This window comes from Pelmatolapia mariae, linkage group LG22 (assembly GCF_036321145.2).
Source record: "Pelmatolapia mariae isolate MD_Pm_ZW linkage group LG22, Pm_UMD_F_2, whole genome shotgun sequence".
NCBI lineage: Eukaryota > Metazoa > Chordata > Actinopteri > Cichliformes > Cichlidae > Pelmatolapia > Pelmatolapia mariae.
Genome location: NC_086245.2, coordinates 31,390,689 through 31,397,773, shown reverse-complemented (window position 1 = coordinate 31,397,773; position 7,085 = coordinate 31,390,689).

Genomic DNA, 7,085 nt, shown 5'->3' with positions numbered 1-7,085 from the left:
CATGAAGTCCAAGGAATTGTCTGCAGACCTCTGAAATAGGATTCAATCAAAACACAGATCTGAGGAAAGGTACACTACAGGTCCCAATGAGCACTTAATCACCTGTAAATTGAAGAAGTTTTGAACCACCAGGACCCTTCCTAGAGCTGGCCACTCGACCAGTCTCAGTGATTGGGGTAGAAGTGTCTTAGTCAGCGAGCTGATCAAGAACCCGATGGTCACCCTTACTGACCATCTCTGCAGCACTCCATCAATGTTAGAGTTGCCAGAAAGAAGCCATTCCTCAGTAAAAGGCACTTGAGAGCCCATCTGGAGTTTGCCAAAAGGCACCTGAAGGACTCAAAGACCATGAGAAGCAAAACTTTCTGGTCTGAATGCCATGCGAGGAGGAAACCAGGCACCACCACACCTCACCTGCACCTACAGGGAAGCATGGTGGTGGAAGTGTCATACTTTGGGGATATATTTGGGCAGACAGAACTGGAAGACTAGTCAGGTTCGAGTAAAGAATGAATGCAATGCACAGAGACATCCTGGATGATAACCTGCTCTGGAGCACCCTGGACCTTAGACTGGGGCAAAGATTGAGAGAAGGAGAAACACTCAGTGCATCATGGGAAGCCCTCAGCAGACCAGGTCTATTGCAGCATAACTAAGGGTGGATTCAGGGTCACCTGATCCAGTCATAACTATAAGCTTTGTCAGAAAGGAAAGTCTTATGCCTTTGGCATGCTTCAGTTTGCATGCAAAATATAATTGGGCAAATCCATAATCTAATAAGGACACACATATGATCTTTCTACTACTATTATTTAAAAACACAAAGCCAACAACACAAAGACAAGATGAAAACCAGAGCAAAGACACTTCAAAGCCATCACCTTAATGATTCTCTTTTAAAATAATGAACAGGTACAAATTGAAGCTGCAAGCCTGACTGCTCATCCATTTCTTACTTGTTGAAGATCAGGATATGGCTGCTGGACTGAGGTTGGCATTCACTCATCTTTAACATCACACTGGGTTGTAGCTGGGCTAGCTTAGTGTTTTACACATGAACTGAACCAACTGATTGTAGTAGAAGTGGAACTGATAAGCAGAATGGATAGTAGTTAACAGTTCCAAGGAACTGATCTACTGGGAACAGGTTCTCTACAAGAACCAATCCTAAATCCCATCACTACAAAAGACAAATGATTTTGTTAAAATGTAATTAACGTTTGTGCTGCATTTTGATGGAAACACTGCTATACAAAAGGAGTACATAAACCTCTGCAGATTGAACATCTTTCCCTATCTGGAAGATAAATCCTTGCGGGTAGCTAACAAAAGATACCAATTTTATCTCTGAAGCAAATTTCAGAATGGTGACACAATTACTAGTATAAGAACTTTTATAAAAACTGTGTGAATTATTATAACTACTTGTTACATTTACCAAAAGGGTTAATAAATGCCATTTTCTGTCATAAATGACACATTAATGGGAAATTATGGCATCAAATCACTTAGACGTAAATAACAGATGTTATACGTCACCCTAAATGAACTCAAGGCAAACATTCAGCTGAGCACGCACACATCGACCTGCTACAGTTTTGGCAATGTGCTCAGACTCACTCTGCCTGTTGCCCAAGACTAGTTGTGAACTTAGCACTGGGAGCACAGGGTCCACTTCGCTATTCTTAGCACTCTTGGAATGCTGTATCTCTGCTCTGTTTTTTTTTTTCACAGTTCAGTCATGTTAGGAAACTTTTGGCCTGGCTGCTCTTCAACAACAACCAGCCCTTGAGGCCTGTGACGATAAGATGAATAACAAGCTGTTCACTATCATGAAAAAGACAAGAAGTAATAAATTCTGTTCAGCTTGAAATATTTGTTCCCAAAAGAAGCCGTTTCTTTAAGAATGAACAAAGTCTTTTGAGTTTAGCACAATGCCATCTCTAGAATAAGGAAATACTATATATAATCCTTAAAACGTATTAATCACAGACAAACTTTTACATTTGATGTTTCCCATCAAATGTAAAAGTTTGTCTGTCATTTACATGTGTAGACAGCTGTTATAAAAGCTTAACATATAAATATGAAGTCAATAACAGCATGCTCTGCAGTTCATAAGGCAATAAGGTGAAATGTACAAATGGGTAATTGTGTATTTTAATATTCAGTCTTTTAGAAAAGGTTTGTGTGGAAGAGAGTTACATTCTTAACATGGCCTCCCAACTGCTTTCAGAACATTAACAAGTTCCTTAGCTGTGGTTTTGGGCTCAGCACTTAACCTTGCAGTGCATCATCATTTAAGACAGTTCCTACTACTTAGTCTTTCCGAGTATCTAAATATTATTACAGTGCTGTTTCTTGTAAAACATTAACGACAGAAGAAATAGTGTGAAGAAAAAAAAGTCTTTCAGATTAGCAAAAGAAGAGTGCATACAAGCTTTATGAAAGGGATTTTAATGGTTGAATAAAGCCTCATATCACCAAGCGCAATGCAAAGCATTGGTTGCAGTGGTGTTTGTGTTTGCATTGGGCTAAGTGGTTGTTTCTGAGGAGTTGCCCTCAGCCACTTACTTCCAGCAAAAGGAACTCTCATGCTTCAACAACAACACATTTCGGACAGTGGTCAGTGGTTAAGGAAAGGATGTTTTTTGTCCAAGATTTTAGAATACATGGCCCCGTCCATTGACCCCTCAATAAGGTGAAGTCGTCCTGTACCCTCAGCATTTTTCTTCTTCCAAACATGGCAGGTTGAATTGATACCAAAGAACTTGATTTTGGTTTCATTTGACCACAATTTCTCCCAAGCCTTCTCTAAATTATTTGAGATGTTTGTTGGCAAACCTAAGACCTGTACCTGTGCCTTCTTGAACAGGGGACTCCTACAAGATTTCAGTCCATTATGGTGTAGTGTGTTACCAGTGGTGTTTTTGGTGACTGTGTCACCAACAGCTTTGAGAACATTAACAAGTTCCTGAGATGTAGTTTGGGATTATCCACCACCATTTTCATGATCATTCTTACCCCATGAGGCAGGATCTTGAATGGAATTTCAGAGCAATGGTAACTGATGGTAATTTAATATATCTTCCATTTCGCACAGTTGTCACCACCAGCTGAGCCTCATCATTTCCATGGTGTCTCCATTTTTCAGTAGCATGGTGGGGCCTGGAGAGGGAGGGAGGAGAGAGGATGGAGTGCACAGACAGCAGGAGAGTGCTGAAAAGCAACCCAGTAATGTTTTTTTCCAAAGCACTTTCTAAATAAACATTCACTGACTGGCAACCCTGCATTTACGGCGTCCTAATATGAAGGTAAAATGGGTAAATTGGTAAACCAATAAATAAAGTGCCATTTGTTGTCTATCAATGTTAATGGCTAACCCAATGATAGTTCCAGTTACATGCTCAGAAATTCTGATTATAAGCAAAGTCAGTTACAGAGCCAGTAGGATCGTCAGGCTTCCCTTTTAGTCTTACTTTTGATGCATCTCTTGTTCCATGGTATTAAAAACCTAAAACAAATCCAAAATCTAAAACTGTGTTAAAATCATATATGTTGTGTGTTCATCATAAAAGTCAACCTAAATTTGTTGGCTGAGTAGGTGTTTAGATATTCAGATATTAAAAAAAACTGTTTTTGATTGGTGTAGTGAATTACGTTCAAAAGTGTCACATATAGTACTCAAACATTTCATTTGACATTCATTCCTGTTAGGCATAATCAGTGTCCTCTAGCAGATTCAACATGTTCTCAGATCATACAGAATGTCCTAGTAGTCGGCTGCTTGTGTCAGATTGTTTTCCTTGTTCGTTCTCTTCCTTCTCCTCTGAAAACACTGGCTGCCTGGAGTTCTTGGTATCCAGCAGAGTGATCACATGTCTTCCAGGCTTTAGTAAATCACACAGCACAGCGCAGGATGGGCTGAACAAAGGAAAATAGGCTGATAGCGAGAGAGGAGAGAGGTGGTGGGGGTGGTAGTGGGAGGGGGCAGGGTGGCATAGAGCACGTGTTTGAAGTAGCCCTGCACATACCCATCCAGATGAGAGAGAGAACACGTGGATGGGGGAGGGGGATGGGGGAAGTAGAGTGACGACTTGAATGTGGGAAGAGAGGGAGGCTGTCCGAGGTAAAAAGAGGCACCTCTGTAACAGCAACAGTGCTGGATCCATGTGACAGCACCACAGTTGTTTGTAAATAATTTCACTCTCACGGTGAATGATAAGATATGCCATATGTTATGATTGGAGAGCCTGGGGCTGGACTTTATAATGCAGTATTCAACACGGTAACTTTGGACTTAAAAGACATATTACTTGTATACAGTAACTATCTGTTGTAATAAAAAGGTGTTTTATCATTCCAATTTTCAGGAACGGTTGATGTGAAATGCATAAGCAGCTAAGAATTTATTGATGTTGTAATTAAAATAAATGCAAAAAACACCCAAATGCCCGGTTCTATTAAGCAAATAAAAAAAGAAAAAAAGAAAAAAAATGCTCAAGTGCTTTATCAGTAGTCTATACTTTTCCACGCATATACTGGAATTATTTATTAATATGTATTTCACTTATTTAACCAGGCAAAGCAAAGAGAACAACTCCTCTTTTACAGTGCTAAAGTTATAGCCAACAAGTTTGTTGGCTTCATAATCATCATATTCATCTGAGTTACAAGTTGTAGGTTGTTGGCATAAGTCTGTTGTTGCGCATGTATTTTATGGAGCATGTTGGTCCAAAGATTACACAAAGAGTGCAATCCTTTGGGGAATTCTGACATCCATACCAACTAATGTTACAAATAGCATCTGTGTTAACAGAGATAATCAACAAGGTGCAGTTGAAAATTACATTAGAGAAATATTTTAGATCAATTTTCCTTCTAAACTAATAGCCATGTGATTGCAGTTTAATAATTTATCACACCTAAGAAAGGAGATCGTTTATATGAGTGGGTGCAGACATTTTGGAATCAAATGATATTAGATGCAGGAACTCTGCCAAAGCTCAGAGATGAGCGAATTAACAGCACTGTTCAGCAAGGTGAAAGATAAATCAACATCACTGCAACCTTGTTGAAAATTCAGTGTATACTTCTGTGCTGCAGAGGCTACAGTGGGTTTGGCACTGAGCCATGCTGACACTTTACATGCTGCTAGAACACACCTGCTGGGTTTTGGTCCTTCATCCCTTCATATACTACTCCGAGTCCCGTCTTTACTCCTTCTTTGCGCCCCTCCCTCTCCCCTTCGCCCTCTGCCCCCCTCCCCCATGCTATATAAACCCAACCCAGTTTCCTGGCAGTGTGGTGAGAGAGCCGTTGGGCTGTGTCTTTGTTTGTGTTCCCTTGGCTTCCTCTTTTTTTTTTTTTCACTGAGTGCTTCAGCCGAGCAGAAATAGTTTGAGTGGTGCCTGCCCTCCCCCACCCTAGTGATCATGCTTCAGCATGGTGCTACATGCCAAGCGACCTGAGACGCTCCCTGACTCACAGTTCAATCCACTGACTTTTATTGCTGTGACTGTTTATCACAAACACAACAGCTAAGGCACGTAGCATGGCAGTCTATGCGTTCAAATCATAATGAGGTGGTAAGTTGTTTGGTTTTGAAGACAAATAACTCATTAACCTTAGATATTCAGAGCAGATTAACATCATTGCTAATTATTATTGTTGGTAATGAAGATCTGAGACCATGGATTATACAGTTGTACATTATAATCAATATTTATAATAATGAGAAACACTTCCAAGTTTGAGATCACACGTTGTTTACATAAGATCATAGTGGGAAATACAAGCCTTGCTATTGTGTCTCCCTGCTTGGAATATCAAGGCTTTTAAATTCTTTTTACTAGATCAGATAGTTATTCAAATCTAAATGTGAATAAATGCATCTTCTCCTACTTAAGTTAATGGAAAGAGGATTGGGTTTCAAGGAGGTAATCCCAGCATACCTTGGGTGACAGGTAGGAAAGTACGTTGCCTATTCACCTATAACTCTCGCTATACCTGTGGGAAATTTGCAGTATTCAGTTGACTTGACTTTGCTGCAACTGGCACAGAAAAATGGAACACTTACAAAAGAATTACACAAATGCATCTAAAAGCCAGTTGTTCAATTTGACAAATATCTTGTTGCTTTAAATAAAAAGAAACAATTACAATAAACCGCTACTATTGAATTAAAATTTAATCATTATTTTTTACATTATTTCATTTTGTCTTTTTTGCAAATTATAAACAAAAGTGAATAGAAAAACTGAAACAAAAACAGAAGATTGGAGCTGATCAGCAGCTGCAACACATAGGCTGCTGGTGAATGAGTGGTCTCTGTCCAGAATTTGTTTATTACAAATCATGAGGTTTGATAATGTCAAGAATTCAGCACAAACGAATGTGAAATGTATCAAGTGTGCATTTGACAAAATTGGTTAAATCAAGCTGTTTTATTAGGAGCAGCAGATTCCAACAAATCACAAGTGGAATGAAAAGATTATTTGTGTTGGGTAATGTGGGATGTATTGTTGTGTCTCAGAGTGTGGTAGTTAAAAATTTTGAGATAGCAAAATATCAGCATAGCAAAGTATTACGTTTTGCTGTTGTGGCATGTGGCAGTCTGCCCTTGTGTTTTTCTATCATAATAAGAAAACATCCAGCAATTCTCTTTAAAAGCAGTTAACCTACATTAAAAAATACAGGGACAACAATTTCAGCTGTACTATACACACACACAATATACAGACACAATAATATGAAAGCTTTTCTCCGCTTGTCTCCACTACTGTAAGTGACAATTTCAATATTGTATCTCAAAATTTCAAGTTACTTTTAGAAGTAACTCAAAATTTCGCAAAACTTTCAATATCAAAATTTCAATATCTTTTAATTCAAAATTTTGAGATCATAGCATAAAATATATGATAGTAACTTGAAACCAGTGTCAGAAACAAGCTTCCAGACAATAATGTTTAAGCTATTCAATTGTTTCTTGTAGATCTATATACTGAACTACAACAGTATACTTAAAAGTCATTATTATGACCACATTCTCAAATTCTCTTGATCTGTAGTTATTTTACCTGCTG